The sequence below is a fragment of the Vulpes vulpes genome, chromosome 12 (assembly GCF_048418805.1).
Source record: "Vulpes vulpes isolate BD-2025 chromosome 12, VulVul3, whole genome shotgun sequence".
NCBI lineage: Eukaryota > Metazoa > Chordata > Mammalia > Carnivora > Canidae > Vulpes > Vulpes vulpes.
This window is the reverse complement of record NC_132791.1, coordinates 180,144,193-180,165,123: the sequence shown is the minus strand read 5'-3', so window position 1 is coordinate 180,165,123 and position 20,931 is coordinate 180,144,193. Positions and strand designations below refer to the sequence as shown.

At 42.9% G+C, this 20,931-nt stretch overlaps 1 protein-coding gene across 1 annotated transcript in view; it reads left to right on the top strand.

Annotated features, from left to right (window-relative positions):
- ZFHX3 (zinc finger homeobox 3) overlaps positions 1-20,931 on the top strand; it is a 956,897-nt gene that overhangs the window by 645,685 nt on the left and 290,281 nt on the right. The window contains exon 8 of the mRNA XM_072731601.1: positions 4,809-4,888. The gene's annotated coding sequence lies outside the window, so the exon portion shown is untranslated. The remainder of the gene's footprint in view (positions 1-4,808; positions 4,889-20,931) is intronic.

Here is a 20,931-nt window from a genome sequence, read left to right as displayed (position 1 = left end):
ATGTATTTTTACGTCTGTACCATGCTATTTTATAAGCCAGCCCAAGACAGGAACTATGCACTCTATTTCTTTTCTGTTATGATAATAATATTAATTAAAATTACATCAGCTGTTATTTACTATGTATTTTTTTATTTCATCTGCAAAACAATCCTGTGTGGTAGCTGCTGTTATTTTCATTTGCTGTTAGGGAAACTGAGGCTCAGGATGACGAAGAAACTTGCTGAAGGCCACTCACCAGTGACCTAGTGGTCACTGAACCACATTAGCCCCCAGCTGAAAGGCATTGTTAGAGGCCAAGTTAATGATACCATCTACATGCCATTCTGCTCACCTTGGTCCTGGCAACCTGAATGAGTCTCTGGGGGTGAAGGATCAAGTCAAAATGTCTCAAGTCATCATCCCCTGGCACTTGTGATTGCATCCATTCCATTCTTCTCTTGGCAACGACTAGCTCCCCACGGAGCTCCTTCCATTTGGTAGAAGAAATCACTGGATATCATTTTTGGAATTTACCATTTTGGAATAAAACTTTAGAAGAAGTGCTTAAGGTTAACAAATTAGGATCTTCTCAACTCCCAAAATGTACCATTCTGTAGAGCAGCGTGACAAATGGCAGGATTGGAGAACTCAGGCTTCCCATTTGGGACTTCTAGAACTGTCCAACTAGCTTCCTAATATACGCTTGACTGTACTGTGCCGTCATCTTCAACAATAAGGCAGGTTACATCCGTGACTCTACATATCACAATGAAGACACTCAATAAATATTAAATAATAATTATTGTTTCTTTCACATTCACTGACAGGATAAAATCCCAGTAAAGAACCTTAAAGGTCTAATTACTTCGTTGGCATTGAAACCAAACTGCTAGTTGAGAAATTAATTGTGGAGCCGTCGGAGATGGAGTAGTAGGAAGTTGTTTTGAGCAGTGATGTCAGTCTGAAACTCCGAGGAAGATGTGTAGCAATAAACACCAACGCAAACTGCCAAAAGTGGCTGAGGAGGAGGAGATCAGATGTGCAGCTGGCACCACACAGACTTCTGTTCATTTACTGATTCCTTGGGCACACAAAATACATGTGGAGTGAGTGACCACCTGAGTTAATTAATAAGCAGAAAATGTCTCTAGAGATATTTAGAACCATGTGGAGATGATCTCCAGCACAAATGAAGGCCCAGAATATTAATAACCACAATTATAAGAGTAATTAACATTAGCTGAGCACCGGCTGTGAGCCAGGTCCTGTTTCAAGTGCTTTAAATATATTATCTCATTTAATCCGTATCACAAGTTGTATAGCAAATATCATCCTCATTTTTAAAATTAGAAAATGGAGGCACAGAAAAGTTAAGTAACATCACATCCCAACATAACACAGTTGAGCCATCCAAAAAATAAGTAAATGAAGAGTGCTCAGTTTCAGCCAAGTGAAAGTATATTCACTGTGCCACTTCCTAATCTCTTAAGAGATGACTGAGTTTCCAAGACCCTAAAGAAATATCCAGAGATCGTCCAGTCCATAGTCTTCAGACTGCTCCCCTGGAACCAGGGGAGTTGCTTCAGAAGTCAGTCCTACCAAAGGTAAAGTATTTGTGCCAAACAGGGATGAGTTCAGCATTTGCTGCTTGAACCTACTTTAGTTATAGGATTTCCACATAACATTTTGTTTTCATACAAAAGAGAGAAAGAGTATTCCATTGGTATAAGTCTTAGGCAGGCAAACATTTTCTTTAAAGGGCCTGATAGTAAATATTTTAGGCTTTGCAGGCCATACTGTATCATGGCAACCCAACTCTGCTGTTACAGTACAAAAGCAGCCATGGACAGTATGTACATGAATGAATGTGGCTGGGTCCCAATGACACCTCACTTATAAAAGTAGCCTCTGGTCTAGGCCATCCTCCTGTGGTCAAGTGGAGTTTGCCCAAACTTTTTGAATAGGGGTTATCGTGCCTGCCCACAAAAAAAAAAAAAAAGGTATACTGTCCAAGACCCCTATATTTATTAGTACTTGTCGTCTATCAGAAAGTCCATGCCATAGTTTAATGTGTATTGAATGTGGACTTTGTGTCAGGTAACCTGCTACTACTGGTTCTCCATCTGAATTGATCCTCATTGTAATTATGAAAAGTGAACTGAATGACCCCCCCTCCCTTTAACAAAGAAGGACACTGAGGCTTACACCATATTGACATGGCTTAAAGCCACATTGCTGCCTTGTGACAGACTGGAAGGTCATCTATAAGTCACCCACTGGCGATTCTTCTCTAGGGAAAAGCAGTCAAGTTCACATCATAACCTCACTTTGCTGCCCCCTAGATACTTCACGAACATCTCTATTAAATTAGGGATTTCTATATGAGTTTTCCCAAGGCTTACCACGGGAAGTGGATAACCTTGCAATTTCAATAAGCTATTCTCCCAATTATGCTTATAGTCATGTATTGTCTATCTTACCAGGTTGCATTGGGGGTGTGTATTAGGTAGTGATCCTCCATGATTCATACGTCTTTTGTCAAGATCATTTTTCATCTCTATACTTTACTCTCTACCTCTTGTACTTGCCTCTCTTGAATTCATACTGTGCTGAGAAATTTTGGAATTCTAAGTCTTCAGTAAACTCATTTTCTTCCAAATATCCACTGGCAGTACTAGCTTGGTTATATGCCACCAGTAGATAAAGAAATTTAATTTCTTCCCCTGCATGGGATAGGTTGAAATTTTGAGGCTGAGGTATTGATGGTTGGTGTACTGAATCTCTTCCAGAACACACATTTATTGTCTTCCTTCGTGTGCACCAAAATGCCTTGGAATTGAAGGACCTTTTACATCTATTTTCAATTCATTCTGGATCGGTTTCCTTTTAAGAACCATCAGCCCCATTCACCTGGCAATCGGAGGTTGGTGCCAGAAGTCAGTGACAGCATAGCCTCTGGTTATGCATAGCTCTCAGATCCAAAAATCCAGGTCCATGAGCCACCATAGCCTGCCTCCACAACTGAACTGTAACCCAGCTACGTGTAAAGCAGAAGAGAAATCCATCACACGTGGAAAACTTAGCCATCAATAAGCAGCTCTGCAGGCCTTTCAGTTGAGGACCAACCACAGAACTGGCTCTCCATCAACAATCAAACAGTCTTTAGCTGTGATCAGCCACTTCCGTCACCTCTGAGACTGGCAGGTTTCCAATAAAGCCAATAGCCCCCTCCCCCAGGGTAAGGTCATCAGCAGGAGGCAGGCATTGTCGTTTAGCCAAGCAATTTGACAACAGTGTTAGCTTACACTCTATTAGCCAGCAGCTACACCCTGACCCCTGACCCTGACATTGACCTCAGACAGCCTTCTCCTGAGGTAGACTCTGATCATTTGAGGTGGCCCGCCCTGCTGGTTAGCATGAGAGAAGGCCCATCAGGACCAAGCAGGGCTCCCTAGTCACCCCCACTCCCAACAGGAGTCTTGAGGCTTGAAGTACAGAAACAAGCCAGAGTTGAACCCAAGATGGCAAAGGTGAACATTCAGAAGCATATCCATCAGCAGCCTGTCACCAAAGGGCGATGTAAGAACTATGGAAGCTTTCAGCGCAGGGGTAGCCATTGTCTCCAGACAGTTCTGCTCCTTAATGGAAAAGACATATCAAAATATGGCTTACAAAATACAAAATAATGGACTGAGATGTACATTATATGAGGGTGTTAGATTGCAATGTACTTTACAGTGGGGGAATTAGATTGAAGTGTTATGCCAGGGTAGTTAGGTTGAAATATGGATTATCCTAGGAATGTTAGCTTGAGATGTGCTTTATAACACAGTTGTTAAATTAAGATGTGCTCTTCAGTGCAGGCATTAGCCCGAGATGTGCATTATAGCAAAATTGTTAGGGGAAGATGTGGATCCCACTTTGGGAGGGGATAAGAGAGGAAAACACCCTGTGTTGAATATTATTCAAGGTTACGGAACGTCTTCTGCATTACGTTGGTTGCAGGGCTTTGAATGCGGGGGAATGAGAGAATGCAATATATAATGTTCCTTCCCTGCTCCCTTCTCCCAGCCAAACAACCTGCCACTTTCCCCACTTTTCCTGTTAGGGACTTACAGGCCTCCCCCATCAATAAAAACATTAGCTCACTAAACAGCCTGATGGCTTTTCCTTCCCTGGCTTAACCCTTCGGGAGCTGGGGTTTCCTTTGGATTTGTAAAGATATTGATCCTGGATAATGTTTGCTTTTCTAACTCTCTCTTCCCTAGACTTGATGGATAGGTTCAGGGCTACATCTCGGCAGCCCATGCACCGCAGCTACCCAGGGAAAGGGGAATGGGAAGCGAGGCGGGCGTTCGGTAGTTAACACCATCGGAATGCTTTTTCTGGGATGGACAGGCTGGGGAGAAATGTGAGGGCCACAGTCACTTTTAATCAGCACAGGATTTCACTTTCGATTTTGCTCATTCTTGTCCTGATCCCTCCACCAATATTTCTTTAGTTCAACTCAAAGCGTTGTATAGTTTCTAATTAATATCAGATGCTATCTCGAGGTTGGCTGCCCTGAGTTCCATTTTCAAAGACCGCTTTTTCAGTTAAAGAATCTCTAGCCTTATCAACATGGATGAATCCCAGTAGCTATGTTGTTTGCTTGCAACGCTGGCCGAGGTGGGGACGACTTTAATAAACCCTCACCATAGATATAAATCTTACCCAAGAAAAAGAAGTGAAGAGGAATGGGAGCATCATCTCGCTCATTAACCACTTGGCCTACGAAGGTTCGCTGTCTTCCCAACAGTGTTTTTGTTCTTTCTTCTCTTCCTTAGTTCAGAAGATATAATTTACAGCCTCCAGAAGTCTAGGTGAGCACAATTGGATGATGTCCAGCTTCGCCGGAATCAGAGAGGTGAGTTCCAGCCTTCTTGTTCCTCAATGAAAGAAAATGTTATACCAGGTGAGTCAACTCAGTCGAAAAGACTAACCTGCCAGACAAGGGCACCAAACAAAACCAAACAGTTCAAAGGAAATTGCAGTGTTACTAGACACCTCTGCATTGTGCCCTGCGGTTCCAGGAAAGAGGCAAGCGGGCACTTCTGTGTGCATTTTGTCAGGCTCTGTTTCTCTAGACAGAAAAGAGGGATGGCTGCGGGACAACAGCACTTTACCTTCCCTGGCGGAGCTTGCCATGGGCAAAACACAAGGAATAGGAGAGAAATATGCTGGCCAGGTGAAAAGCAGTTTCACCCACCCTAGGATGTCTTTCCCAACTTTAGCCCATCAGTATTCCCGCTCCTTCTCTCAGCATTTTTGGGGTATGCACTCTGGAAGTTTGCTGTGTTCTTTTCTCCTCTTGGTATCCATTCCTGCCTCATTTTCTAACATCACATTTTCCTTAAAAATAGGCTATGAGAGCTATTTCTGTCCGCTGTCAAGGGATCTGTCCAGCCAGACTCCCACGGGATGTAGGAATGAGTTTAAAACCAATCCCGAAGAAGAAAGAAAAGAAAGGGTTGGCTTAGTCCCAGACTCTGTTTTTAAACAAATCTGTTGGGTCAAGTGATGTATTTGTGGCCCTTCCCTAGAAGGGAAATTACAGTATGGTACTCTTGAAAACCCTCTAAAATCCCACCCCAAAGAAGACACCACATAGGATCACAGGAGAATCCTGGTGGCCTGGAGGTTGGAAGCAGCTCTGGAGTCAGTCCTAGTCCATCATTTGCTTGCATTGTGGATTTGGGCAAATCACTGGACTTTTCTGAACCTCAGTTTTTCCATCCATAAAATGGGTTTGATGGTAGTAGCCACCTCACAGGGATATTATGAGGGACAAATGGGCTAATGTGTATAAAATGCTCCGTCTTTGGCCTGCCAAGGGTAATCACTCCACATGGAGTGGCTGAGAACTTTATAATTTTATCACCACACCAGCAGCTAGCAGGAGCAATGTGCCAGTTTACCATGGGCTCCCCCAGCACTGACTTATCACATACCATGCCGACCCCCATGTGTTCATCAACCCATCTAGTTTTAAAAACATGCTGTATCCCTCAGCCTTGTCCCTTTCCAAGACTAGGGTTTATGAGGATTTTCTCTGCAGAGGAAGAAGGGCAGCCCTGCCAATGAGGGGCTAGACAGATTAGAAGGGCCTCACTGATGGAGTATAATCCCCCTCTGTACTCACCAGTAACTATCCATGATTGTATTTCAAAGGTAACAGTTCATCTCCACCGTGGGGATTGGCGTGCACTCCGCAAATAGGGCCTAATGCGATCCGACAGGCCTGATTTCTCCAGATATATATTAAAACAACATGCCCAGTGCTGATGGCTCCAAGGTCCCGACCTTTAGCAAGAACTTATGACGTAAGGCAACCTGCCCAGGAGAGCAAGTGGAGCAGAAGGCCAGAGGGACAAGGTCATCAGCTAATGAAGTGGTCAGCATTGAGTTTCTGTCACTCAGCTGGTTAAGAGGAAACTGAGAGGGAAGTAAAAGAAAATGGGAGCATTTGAGAAACAAAGAGAAGGACCATGTTTGAGCTGATGCTCCAAAAGTGAGCAGATGTTGTCAGAACCAGGGTGAGGAAACGCAGCCTGTCTGAGCCTTCATTATAGCCTCGCTCAATCCTACCTGCTGAACACAGGCTGGTCAAAAGAACATTGGGAAGAAGCTAATTCTGTACAAATGCCAAGTTAGAATGAAAGTGAGCAGCTCCTAAAGCAACCTGCTCTTTGGTTCCTATCGGCCCCAGACATACAGTAAGGACAAGTGGTCAAGAACATGGGCTTCAAGATGTGTTCCAGGCCTGCTCCAGGCACACTACCCATTGAGCTTCAGCATCTTTATCTGGAAAGCTGAAAATGGTCCCTACCTCAAAGAGGGGTTCGTAGAATTACAGGAGAAAATTCATATCAAAGGGCATAGCATGATGTTTGGCATAAAGTAGTCACTCAAGTGTCAGCAGCGACCATTGTTATTCTGTAAACACAGACAATCTCAGACAGATAGTGAGTGCCTGGTTTTAAAAAATGGGTAGTAAGTCGTGTGTTACAGACTACAAAGTTGGCTCCACCGGTTTCACACTGGGAATTCTAACGTTTCCCATTAGAGGAGCACTTCAAACTTTTGAATGACTCGCCTGGTTGATGAACATTTATTGAAAATTACTGAGTGCTGAGCACTGTCCTTGGTGACGCTGAATCAACTTTGTTCTTCACCACCTTGCTGGGGAGATGGAAACATCGAGACTCAGAGCCTAAGTGGTAGTATATTTCGAGAATGTAGCATGGGGTAGAGACAACTACTCTTCTTGAGAATATCAGAGAGAAGTCAAAGAAAGGAGGACATTCATTCCTGTTTCATCACTTACTCCTTCAGATGATGCCTTGGGGTGGGTAAAGCTGGTGTCACTCTCCCCATTCATTTTATGTATGAAAAAGTTGAAATCCAGGCAGGTTACCCTTGCTTTTGTTTGCAGCAGTTCATAGGAGAACTGAGACTGTTACCTCAGTCTCCAAGCTTCCAGAAGGGAGATTCCTCAGCAACATCAGGATGAATTATGCCCACTGATGGCCATCTGAGATCCAGAACCATTTCTCCTAACTGGCATTATCATCGTAGCCAGATTAATAATCCAACTCCTAAGTCCCAGTGCACAGAGATACAGAAGGCTTCAGTTCCGTTGCTGAGTTATTCTAAAGGCTCTTTCAAAGCTTTACCCTCTTACTTGTAAAAGTGAAGTGCTCTCTAGATCAGGGGACGAAAATGATAGACTGAGGACCAGCATGCTAATCTCAGCAATACCCTGGTTTCTTTCACATCCCGCAATCACTGATGTTTCAGGTCCCCAGATTAAGATACTTATGTTCCCTGCCCATCTCTACTTTACAAAGATGATAGGTGGATAAACTGAAGGCATTGATCTGGGGAAGTACTTTGAGTGTTTAGTGGGGAACATAAAGTCCCAGTGGAAGTGATTATCAAATTAGGCTGTGGCAGCCTAGGAATAAAGACTTGGAGCATCACCAGGGCCACCAGCCCCTGTGCTGGTCGTTCCCCAGACAAACATCCTTCTCAGGATTCAGTTCCTTGGGACTTTTCTGGGTTTCGAGACTCCAGTGGAACAGCACAAATACGTACCATTAACCAAAGCTACTCTCTTTTTTCTTTCAAATATGGACCTAGCCTCAAGCTTTTTTCTGATTGTGGAGATAGTATATAGTCTCTTTTTAAGATGCAAGCAGTTTATCAAAGTATAATGAAAATTAAAACCACCCAAAATTCCACCACCCAGAACAAACACTATTAGCTTAGACTACCTCCTCTCAGACATCTCTTCTGCACACATATGCATATATGTGTCTTATTTTATGTTACTGGCATTATATCATGCATGCTAACCAAAACAATAGACCATGTCGTTGAATTATAGCTTCACGTTAGATTCATTTTCAATGACTACATAGTAGTCCACTGTTGGGTGTGCCATCAGTTACTTAACTAATGTCCTACGGAAGGCCAGTAATGTCATTATGAACAGTACTCTAATGAATATCCTTATGCTTAGTTAATCTGTCCAATTATTTCCTTAGGATAAATTCCCACAAGTTGGAACTGTTAGGGAAACTACTCCCTTCACCCACTGTTAAGAAGGATTCACCTGGAGCAATGAGGGAATAGAAGGGCAAGGACTAACCACACTGGAGAGTCCCTTCAATCCTAGTGATCCTCATCTATTCATCCATGGGAAAACGAGCATGACAGAGGTGAATTTTCATCTCCCCAAGATTAAGTGTCACACCATGAGGTTCTAGAAGCTTGAGTTGTTTTGTGCTGTGTTTGATTTTTTTTTTCAACTACTCTTCTTGCCCTGGCCTTTGGATCCATTGCACACCATACAACCCACTCTGCAGTACTCTTCCTCCTCAGACACTGACACGGTGGATTCCATTTTCTCTTTACTGGGTTTTCTTTCTGGTGGCTTTTCTCTGTATGGGGCCCAACGGTTGATTAACTCCTTTGGGTTAGAGTCAGCACTGAGGCCAGCCAAGCAGTGAGTTGGGTTGCGTGATTACATTGCAATGTTTTAATTTGTCTTTGGACAAATTCTCATAAGCTTTCCTGAGAAAATCTCCCATTAGATGTAGTCGTTTAATTTAAGAACGGTTGGGAGAAGAAGATGAGCTAAGATGACAGATGGAGGAATGCAGATGTGTACGTCTTAGGGGGACTCAAAAGCACTCTGAGGATTTGGCATCCAGTGAAGCACAATGTCGGCTTTTACTGCTTGTGTCCATGGAGTTGAGAAATTTTCAAGAAATCATTAAAATACAGGGATTTGCTCAGATGACAAGCAGGTTTTATTATTTTTTCTTGTCTATAAAATCATAACAAGTTCAACTAAGGAACTAGTTAGCCCCCCTCCCACACACACACACTCCCCAAGTCCAGAAAACATAAAAAATGAAAATTTGAGTAGCTTCTTAGGGAGGCAAAACAAAGCAGGAAATAATAATAAGGCTGCTGTTGGAGAGAAGTTTCCTTTGGTCACATTACCACAAAGATAACTTTTTAAATTCCGTGCTTACCCTGGTTTCCTTCAAACAGTTTTTCTGGACATCCTAATTTGGAGTTTGTATAATTCAACATCTATTATTGTTTTAGGACCATGGTTATTATTTTTAATTATAATTTAAAGCTGCCTAATATACCCAGAGGTCACCGGGCACCTAAAAGAAATAAATAAAAACAACTTGCCATTTTTAAAAGCGGCATGTTTATTTGGAAGTTTCACAAGCAACTCAACTAAGACATCATAAAACCTTCAAATAAACTAAAACGGAAACAAAATAAAATGTCCAGCCCTAATCTCCTTAGAAGGCAAGCAGAAGAAGGTTGCAGCTAGCTGAATGCTAGCATGAGAATGCTCAGAATGATTTTCTTACTGAGTTTGGGAACCCCAGGGTATGTCTTCGTGCCCACACTCTATATTGCAATCTGTATAGTCCTGGTCCAAGATTTGTAATCCTCGAGCCTCAGTGTGAAGTTTTAGTCAAAGAGAGGTCAGTCTAACAACACACTTGGTGCAGAAAAAGCAGAAGACATGCTAGAGGCATGGAAGTGCCTACCCACTGACTACTTCATCCAGGTGGCTTTGGATGGCCTTCTCCAGTGTAGGTGTCCATAACGTAGATTCAGGTCTCATTAACTCTATTTTAGATGTAAAATTACTGAAATATCAAAGTCTACTGATTTAACATTTGGAAATCTAAAGAAATTTCAAAACAGTTCCATAATGTTTCTACATGTGAGTTTCCATAACAGAAAACAGTAAAATCATTTTCAAACCATTTACTGCTAGTATTCTCCATGTAATCAGAGCTGTTATGGTTTGTTAAGCAACAGAGTTATCTAGTGGGAAGGAGGTTTATGCTGCTCCAAGACCTTCTAGCTACATAAGTATGCAAATCTGTAAGTATTATAGAATCCGTTGAATAAGCATAGTTAAGATTTCCAGAGGGAAGCATCTATTCTCTCCACTCCCAGAATGGTGTTAGATAGTTCAGAGTGACTCTCTTTAGGGCCCAGAGAGCTGTACTGTCAAATTCAGGTCACTCAGAGTTCTGAGGCTAAGGCAGAGAGTGGTGTTCTCAGAGTGGTACAGAAAAGACTCCTGGAGATCTCTGTGGAAGAAATAAGAATGAAAAGAGAGGAGAGAGTAGAACAGAACAGAAGAGAAAAAAAGAAAAAAAGGAAAGAAGTTGATCCCCGCGATGGCAAACTTGAATGGCTGCAATGACTAAGCAAAAAATATAAATAGGTGAAGTGGGCAATAGGGAGTGGTGGGGACTGTGGAAAATATGCCCAGCCTACAGGGCATCTGCTGCTCAAATCCAGCTGAAGGCTTTCAGGCCTAGTGTAACCAGAGCTTTCAGTTTTTCAAGAGAGGCTGGAAGTGTAGATTCTTTTCACTTGAAATACCTCAAATTTCGAATGTTGGCCATCAGTTTTATTCAGATACCCACACAATATTTGTAAATTGTATGAGATAGAAGTAAGCAGTTGGGAACTAAAAATAGCAACAGGTTTTGAAGCATGGAATGGATAATTTATATTAAAGAGTTCTTCTTTCATCCTCTGCCACAGATAAGGGAGAGTCTTATCAAGCCTTAGTACTAATTCTCCTCTATAAAGGAAAATATATATTTTTTCTCTCCCTTCTAGCCAGTGCCCTCAAGTCTAAAATAACTTTTAATCTGCTTTATCCTGTCTTTCTGATTCTCTTTGTAAGTATTGGGCTGGCAAATGAACTCTGGGTATACTGAGCTAGGCAAATGCTTATGATCTCTTAGCCTTCTGAGATGGGGATAGATTGATGCATAGAAAAGATTTGCAAAAGGTGGAAAGCTGTTCTGAGCCTATTTGCAAAATTTCTGAGATAAATTACAATATAGTTTATTAATTATTTAAAGATATTATCCTTACAGCACTCCTGGCATTTCACCTTAGAAATATTGGTATTTGGAGGTTATATTAGTCAGTTTTTATTAAATAATGTTGAAGTAACAAATAATCTTCAAGTCTCAGTGGCTTACAACCAAGATATATTTTTCATGTATAGGTTGGTTGCATCTCTCCTCTAGTTCATCTTTGTCCTGAGCTCTGGGCTGAAGGAGCAGCTCCTCCCACGATATGGTGCTAGGAGGGAGAAGAGAAACCACATGAAGGCTTTTAAAGCTTCTTCTCAGAAGTAGCATACATTACTGCCTCTCACGTTTTATTGGTGGCCAAAGCGAGTCACATGGGCACGCCTGATGTTGATGAGGCAGGAGACTTATTACCCTCTCACAGGGAAGGGCAATAATCGGGAACAATTAAACAATCTCCCACAGAGGTATCACCTTGGGGGCTTTGGAAGAGAAAAATAATGGGGAAGCTCCCCAACATCTCATGTTGGAGAAACAAAGCTGACCCTCGGCTCCATTCTGACCTCCGAGGGGAGCACTGAGGTAATTTAAGTAGAGAGTGGTTAAGGGCATGGTATCTTGAGTCAGACTTCCTGGGTTTAAATCCTAGCTCCACCATTTCTTGGCAGTGAGGCCTTGGATATGTTACTCAATGCTTCTTGTCTTGTTTTCCTCATGTAGACACACCTACTTCATAAGGCTGTCGAGAGGATTCAATGAGTGAGGATGTATGTTGAGAAGGAGAGAATATTTAGAACAGTGTTTGGCACATAGTAAGTATTGACCATTATTCAGTGATGATGACTGGGAAGCCATCAGGTCAAATGCATCTCAGCCACCTTCTCAATAAAGGTCAAGATTTCCTGTTATAGAAAGACTCTTCCAGGCCTTTTCAACTTCAAAATCCTCTATTAAAATGCATGTATTTCTGGAAGGGCTAAACCCTTAGGTCTTTATCAACTAATACTTTGTGGGGACTACTTTGGAAGCAGGTTCTAGCAGGATGAGATGTAAGAAGAGTCCTGGAGACAGTGAGGCAGAAAACAGAAGTTGGAAAACAAGGACCCCTAGAATAAATTTGTCACACATGATGGTTTTACCAAGAGCTAGCTCTGACTAGACCAGTAATTCTCATCCTTAGCTACATGTTCGAATCCCAGGGGATGCCAAGACCACACCCTAGGTCAACGATATGAGACTCTATGTGGCTGTGATGCAGGATTCAACACCTTAAAACTCCCCCATAGTCTTTCTATGTCAAACCAAGATTGATGCATTGGAGCAGTCTACCTTCCACTCAGAGTACCTGATTGCCTCCTTTGTGGTACATATTTTACTCTACCATTGGTCTGGATTAACCCTATCTCTCCAGCACAGTCCAGATGAACTGACCAGGAGAGGAACACTTGCTGACAAAGACAAGGGAGAGATATGGCCAAAGTGGAGCATTCGTCTTTTCTCCCCTCCTGATTGATCACTTTATACAATAATAAAACTTTTAAAAGGTTGAACCTGAACTGAGGCTGTGACTGTGACACAATTAATCAAACTCTTGAAGAATCATGTTACATTATGTGCTTCAAGCATTGATCCACTTCACTAAAAGTTGGCCTGAAATATTACCTACACAGGATACTAGATTCCTAAGAAATGGCCAGGATGTCATCTATTGCTTTGCATCTCCAAATAATATGTGGGCCTGCAGCTGAGCAAGACCATACAGCAGGACAGATTTTGACACATCAGAGGGTACATCACCGGTCCCTACCTTGCCCCAAATTGCTGGGAGTAGGAGTACAGAGAAGAGAGGGCTGATGATGATGTGTTCCTTAAACCTGTTATCACTAAGTCTAGATAGCAATGATACTGTTCATCCACTAGGCTCCCAGTCTCCCTACCTGTTTTTTTCCCCCTACCTGTTCTTGAATAAAACGCAGACAGTGTCAGCATCCCTGGCACCATAAACCCTACCCCATGGAGGCACATTTTTGGGGTCCTCTCTAAATCTAAGTTTAACAACAAATTCATCCCCCTTTTTAATTCACAGATACACATCGAGTCAATAACGATATCTAGCATCTCCATGCAGTTCTTTTCAGTTAGACAAATACTGAAAAGTGCCCAGACCATTTGAGCCTCACAACACCCCCAGAAGGTAGTTAGGTGAGCCAGGATTTATGATCCCCATCTTACAGAAGAGGAAATTTGCTAGGGAAGTGATGTGAGTTGTGAAGTCATGGAACTGGTGGTAAAACTGGAACACCTGGTTTTAGGACTCGGATCCTGTGTCTTCCAGCAACTTCTAGGCAACACAGGAGACCACAGAGGAAATCAGATCTTGTGCTGGCCCCAAGGCAAAATCACATTATAGGCAAAGCTCCTTGGATGCCTTGCCACTTGCCCTTCGCCAGCCTTCTTCCTCTCCTCCAGGTGTCCCTCTCACCTTCTGCCCTCTTAATGTGTCAGCCCACACTTTCATAGGGTCCCCTGGGCCCAGGGGTCCTTCTGTGTGCTCCACTACCCGCCTCTTGAAACTACCCTGGTCTTTAGCTGGCCCAGTGGAAAGACAGATGTGCCCTCCAAGCTCAGTTCACCCTTGAGACCTAGCTGCATGACCTTGGGCAAGTTGCATTATGCTTTTAGGTTTCCCCTCTGCAGAATGGATTATTACTAGTACCTACTTCTTGGGGCTATATGGAAGATTGTACAAGTCACGTACATAAAACACTCCAGACCATGTCTGGCATTTATTAGGCACTTAAAAAGGGTAGTCATTTCAGAAATCATTTCTGTTTAGTCATTAATTATATATGATAGCAAGCAGTTTTCAAGACCTACTATGTAATGCTATGTATCAAATTATGCTCAGCACTTTTCATGTACTATTCTTTCACTGATTCCTCAAGACAACCCCATGAAGCAAGCACTATTATTACCCTACCTGACAGAGGAAGAAACTAAGAGATTAAATAGAGCCATCTAGACCCTAGATTTGGCCTCGGTGGGTGTAACTCCAGAATCAGCGCTCAGTTTAGGCATGAACTTCAGCTGTGGGGGGTGGGGGGATAACAAACATTTAACATTGCCTCCTGCCAGTTACATTTTAAACTAAGAATATCTGTGAGTAAAGAAATAACTTAGGCATACAGTGCTCACATGGAGAGGAGTGAGTCTATGATCGTGAAATATCTGCCAATATAGCCAAGAGGTCAGACAGACCATAAGTAGGAAAGAGGGCTTTCTAGGTCCTGCTAAAATTATACTATGAATATGCTTTTTTAATTGAAGGAAGAAATCACAAGAATATGTTTGTGGGACATGGGACTTAGCTCAGGTGAGGATAGCAGGGTTTTTCATTTTTCATTTTGGACTTTTCCATATTATTTGAATTTTCAAATAGGGCTCCCATGTTGGTTTTGTTTTATAGCAACAGGATTTATCAGAACCATACGACATTTTATTTTGCTATGTATTATTTTTTCCTTGTACACTTAACATTTAAAAATTAATGAATGTCATCCTCAAAAATTATACCACACAACTAACCACCTTCTCCACTCCAATGTCACACCCTCAAGCTGCTTATCATCTTAATACAAAGAGGAGACAGGAGAGGCAGAAAAATGGGAGCGCCCAGGAAGACGGGTTATAATTAAGTGCCTGAGAATGCAGAGCCATCTCTTGAGACCATAAGAGTACAGCTCCCTTCCCAAACATGGTATTTTCCCTGATGGTTTTTTTTCCCCCACCAGAAATTTTCCACTTTAATTATGTGGGTTAGGTTAGAGAAGTTCACCTTCGGAACTTTAAATGCGCAAACAGCTAATCCCTTCCATAAGACACATTTCTGGGAAAGCCCAAAGATAAATGTTTACAGCCTGTGCTGAGAGAATAGAACCCAGTGAAATTGGAAGTGATTTAAGCATTATGTACCCATGCCCGAAGAAACAATTTAGAAAGAGCTCTAGCCTCTACGTTCTGGAATCCTGACCTTCATTCTCACAAAGAGTGGAATCATTGGCAACACTCATAGGCTCGATTTTTTTTTTCTCCTTTTTCCTGGTTTTGACTTCAACATGAGGAGGATGGTAATTAAAACCATACTTAAAATATTAAGTCTACTACCTAAAGGAATGAAGTTTATTGAAGTTGCTAAGTGTTCAGTACAGAAACTCAAAATAGCCCTAGCATACTCCCCTCGGCATATAACCAAAATATTTGTTGAAAGGAACCTGAGTATAGAATGGCACACACGTGTACACACACACACACACACACACACACGCACACATCAATACATTGATGTATCAATAAATGGAATACATTTGTCAAGTAACTAGAATTTGACAAGCAGAGAGCAAAGATGACCCCCTAATTAAGGTACTTAGAAGGAATGTTAGTCAGCAAAATTATGAAATGGTCTCATAAGAGCACAGAGAAAACAGGGACCAATAATAGATACCAGTTAACCTCTTAGAGATTGAGTTTTCTCATCAATCATATGAGGTCAGTATCCATTTGGGAAGGATATGGGGAAGTCATAAGGAGATACCCAGCATGACAATTGGCACAAAGTAAGAAGGTACTTAGTTTGAGGTCCTTTGCTCCTACAGGGTCTCATAGCCATTCAAGTGACAGGAGATGAGCACTCTTCCTTCTCCCTATAGGGCTGGATGGGCTCTACAGGTCAGTCCAGATAAACTCCAAGTATGGTCAAGGAGAAGTCAGTCACCATCCTTCTCTCCCACACCTACACTCATAAGGAAAGGGCAGCATGAGGTAGTGGCTAAAAGTTGAGTCCCGGGTTCAAATACAAGCTTCGGACATGGGACAACTCATGGCACCATCCTGAAGGTCACTGTGAAGAATGAATGTGAACCTGAATGACAGGTGCTCAGCACATAGCAGGTCCTGACTGCTCTGGGCTGCTCCGCTCCCCGGGGGCTCCTCTCCCACCTGCATAGCTGCCCAGATGCCCTGTAGGCTGGACACGAGGGTGAGGAGCCTTTTAGGAGCTGCTAATAACTGTTTATGAAGGAGTCAAAATAAGTGCTACCAATTACTGGACTGCTATTATGTGCCAGGCACTGTATTTCAAGAAAACCTTCACTGCATTATTTCATTTTATCTCCACCAGTAGGAGGGAGGCACAAGAGTTTAACAGAAAAGAAAATAGACTTTAGAGGCATAATTTGAACTAGCCGCCCCCCCCCCCATCCTTCATTGTAGCTGGTGACCTCTGGAAAAGTATTTAAATTCTCTGAGCCTCAGTTTCCTTATCTTAACAATGGGTATAATGTAATGTCTACCTCCTAGGGTTGCTGTGAAGACTTAAAATTAGATGGATAGACAGATAGATAAATAAGTAGATAGATCATAGATCTCTTATATATATGTACATGCGCACATACATATAAAATCACAGTGTACCGGGGCACTTGGGTGGCTCAGTGATTGAGTGTCTGCCTTGGGCTCAGGGTGTAATCCCAGTGTCCTGGGATCAAATCCAACATCAGGCTCCCTGCATGGAGCCTACTTCTCTCCCTGCCTGTGTCTCTGCCTCTCTCTCTGTGTCTCTCATGAATAAATATAATCTTTTTTAAAAAATCACAGAGTATAGTACAGGTAAGGTATAGATCTCTTATATATGTATATACACACATATTCATATAAAATCATAAAGTACACACACAGATATTTATATAAAAAATGCTTAGGTTCCTTTCAACCAGTATTTTGGTTATATGCCGAGGGGAGTATGCTTGGGCTATTTTGAGTTTCTGTACTGAACACTTAGCAACTTCAATAAACTTCATTCCTTTAGGTAGTAGACTTAATATTTTAAGTATGGTTTTAATTACCATCCTCCTAGTACAAAACCTAGAATAGGGTGTTTTTAAAAAACAAGTGAAAAATGGCATATGATAACACAGTAAGATGTGTGTTATTATCCCCATTTTATAGATGAGAAACTCCTCAGAATGAGGTCCTCTGACAGAAGGCCATTCATCCTCTTTCAGTGATAAAGTGTTTCCTTGTTGTATCATAAATGAGTAAGAAATTGATGTGGAGTTTTAGAAATACCCAGGATTGGGGTAACAAGTAGAGAAGAATATTCCTGACAGGCTCAAGCGCTACAGAGGCTTCAAGGATGAGGGAAGAGGAACCGTGAATGATCAGAAGAAATATTAGCCATATTTTCTTCTTTTTTTTTTTCTATGTTGAATGCTTGGGGATGAGACAGTTGGTGAATTTATTCCCAAGCCTCTACTAGGAGACATGTTATTTATTAAGCACCTAGGCTGACAACCAGGATAGGAAAATAGTTAAAGGGAAAGTACTCTAGAGTCACCTGCCAGGGTTTGAATTCCTTCCTGTCATTTATAAGCTGTGTGACCATGGAAAGTCTTTGGACCTCTGTGAACTTTGAGTTCCACAAACTATAAAATGATGATAATAAGAGATCCTTTGCAGGGCTGCTTTGAGAATTACACAGTTAATAGAGGTAGAAACTCTGTTATGCCTAAAACTTGGAAGCATTCCATGCATCATAACTTTTATTGTTGCTGTTTTTGTTTTATGTGCATCATCCAAGATTTGGGTGGATTAGGCAATGGCCGAATCACCCAACTACTAGCAACTGGTAGACATGGGATTCTGAAATCTGATCTACCTGTAGCAGTCAGAAAGGTTCACTTATGCTATATAACAAACAAGTCCAAAAATACAGTAGTGGGACACAATAGAAGACTATTCCCTACTTAGGCAAAATCCAATGCAGTTCTAGGCAACTATCCATGTGTTAGCTTAACGTTCCAGACGGGTTTGCTCCTAGCCACACCACCACGTTGTGATCACCGTGGTAGGCAAAGAACAGGAAAGCTGTGCACTAGCCTTTAAATGCTTCCACGCGACGGGGCACGTGACTCTTCTACTCACACCTTACTGGCCAAAACAAGTGACACAGTCACGCCTACCTCAAGAAAGAGACATGCAACCCTTCTGAGCACATGGAAGTGGAGGAAATTAAGTTATCAGCGAACACCAGAGCCCAAAGCCAGCCTCCTAAGCAGCTCGGCGGTGCTTCTGCCTGGGTCGGTGCTGGGTGCACCCGTTGTTCAGCTCTCTCTTACTGCAGCAGTAGGTTCCTACAGCCCTTACTTAAGTTCAGAGAAAAGCATCAGCATTTTAAATGAACTAGTTCATCGGTGACTGTTTCACAAATTCCAGGCTGGCTCCGGTCCCCTTCATGCGTGGCAGCACGAGTCGCTCCAGCTGCTCCCTGGGAAGGCTCTGGCCCCCAAATATTTAGTTAGAAGCCATTCAGTTAAGTGGAATTGACTTTTTATCGGCTCGCCCCTGTACAGCTGCCACCAGCGAAGGCCGTCTCCTCCTTCCCTCTTCTCTGCCTGGCAGTCCCCCCCACCCCCCCATCGACAGCCTTTAGCTCTGATCAATAGTAACCGCTGTGTAACAGCTCACGCCCGGCTGCTCTGCTTTGCATCGATCAGACCCTTCTTCCAACAGGTAGTCGGCTATTTGAGGCAATGACTTGAGATAAACACCTACTTTTCCTTCAGGCTAATTCATCTCAGGTGCATTTCAAGGAGGCTCTGCACCCCGTCTCTGTGAGACAAGCTGAAATCATAGAGTCAAGATCAACTCCTCGTGGGCTCAAGATCCTACGAGACCTTTCTTCCACTCCCCTTTCCCCCCCTTCCCTTGTATGTTGTAAGTGCCACTTATAAACAAGATACCAAGACTTGGGACATTGAAAATGCCACTTCAGAAAATGTGTCAGCCAGCTGTCCCTCTTTCCTTTTAATGAGATGCATCCGGGACTGCAGAAAACCAAAGGCCGCCGCGGAGGCAGCATTGTCGCCGGGCAACCAAGCATCCTTCCAGCTTCCCCAGAACTAATCTCACAATATCCTGCAACCCTGGTCCTCTCACAACCTCAGGGGGAAGTCCTTGAATCCACCCGCATCCTCGTTCCAGGCTCGCAAGTGAATGTGCCAGGAGCTGGTGTTACAAAACCAGTTGTTATTTTGAAATCGACTGGGGGTTGGTACAACTTCAGGGCATTCTAATCAGAATGCAGGCAAGACTGGAGGATACACACTTTTCCCCCCAACATGTACACTAAGCATGGCTGAATGGTACACCTGTCAAAATCATGACTCTGTCACCTGAATCTCAGAACTCCTGTCCTATCTCTCTTTTTTCAGACCCCCTCACATACCCAGTTCATCAGTCCCTCAGCCTCTTGAGCCCTCCCTTGCAGTGCAGTGTTCATGTCCTGGCCCCTCATTTCTGGTATCATCCTATTCCAGCCCTCACTCCCTGGTGCTCGGACCATTGCAGTACCCACTTGCCGCGGGCTTGGCTTCCGGTTGTTCCTGCTTTGTTAGTTTCACCCTGTACACGGGTTAATTTTCCTGGTCCTCTGCTGTGACTACCTTCTCTTCTCAGAAGTCCTCAGTGGCTTCCTATCACCTACCAGCATGGAGGCCAAATTCCTTAGCTTATCATTCCCACCCTGGTCCTTACCTCTCTCTCCAACTAACTCTAACTCTTGCAGTCCCCCAGCAGAAACCCTGAGCCCTAATCCATCTACGTGACTCCTTACTTCTTCTATGATGGTTTTCTAGCTCTGTGCCTAAAAAATGAATGTCACGCCCCACACCATCCTTGAGATTGTTTCAAGTCCTAACTCCACTACTTATTACCTGTGTGACCTCAGTTGAATTATCTAACTTCTTTCTGCCTCAACTTCTTATCTGTGAAATAGGGATAATAATAGTATCTACCACAGGGGCGCCTGGGTGGTTAAGTCAGTTAAGCATCTGCCTTCCGCTCAGGTCGTGATCACAGGGTCCTAGGATTGAGTGATACGTCTGGCTCCCTACTTCTCCCTCTACCCCTCCCCCTACACATCCTCTGTGTGTGTGTGTGTGTGTGTGTGTGTGTCTCAAATAAATAAATAAAATTTTTTAAAAATATAGTACCTACACATACGATGGTCATGTGGATTAAATAACATATATAAGGCATGCAGAATGGTACCTGCACATAGTAAAGTCCAAGTAAATGTTTCATCTTATTGCTCTTGGTTATTATTTTGCCACTTCCTCAAGTCACGACCCAAAGCATGCCTTCTCTGTGAATATTCTCCAGGTTACCCTAGCAAAAAAATATTCATTTCCTTTTCTGCCACCCAGAGCCCTTCCTTTATACTGATAATGTAATAATGATTGTTGGGTGTTAAGTACATGCTCAGTACTTTTATATGCATGCTTTTAAATTCTTGGACCAGGGTGCCTGGATGACTCAGTCAGTTAAGCGTCTGCCTTCAGCACAGGCCATGATCCCAGAGTCCTGGGATGGATCAGTACATTAGGCTCCCTGCTCAGTGGGGGGCCTGCTTCTCCCTCTACCTCTGCCTGCCACTCCCTCGCTTGTGTGTGCATTCTCTCTCTCTCTCTCT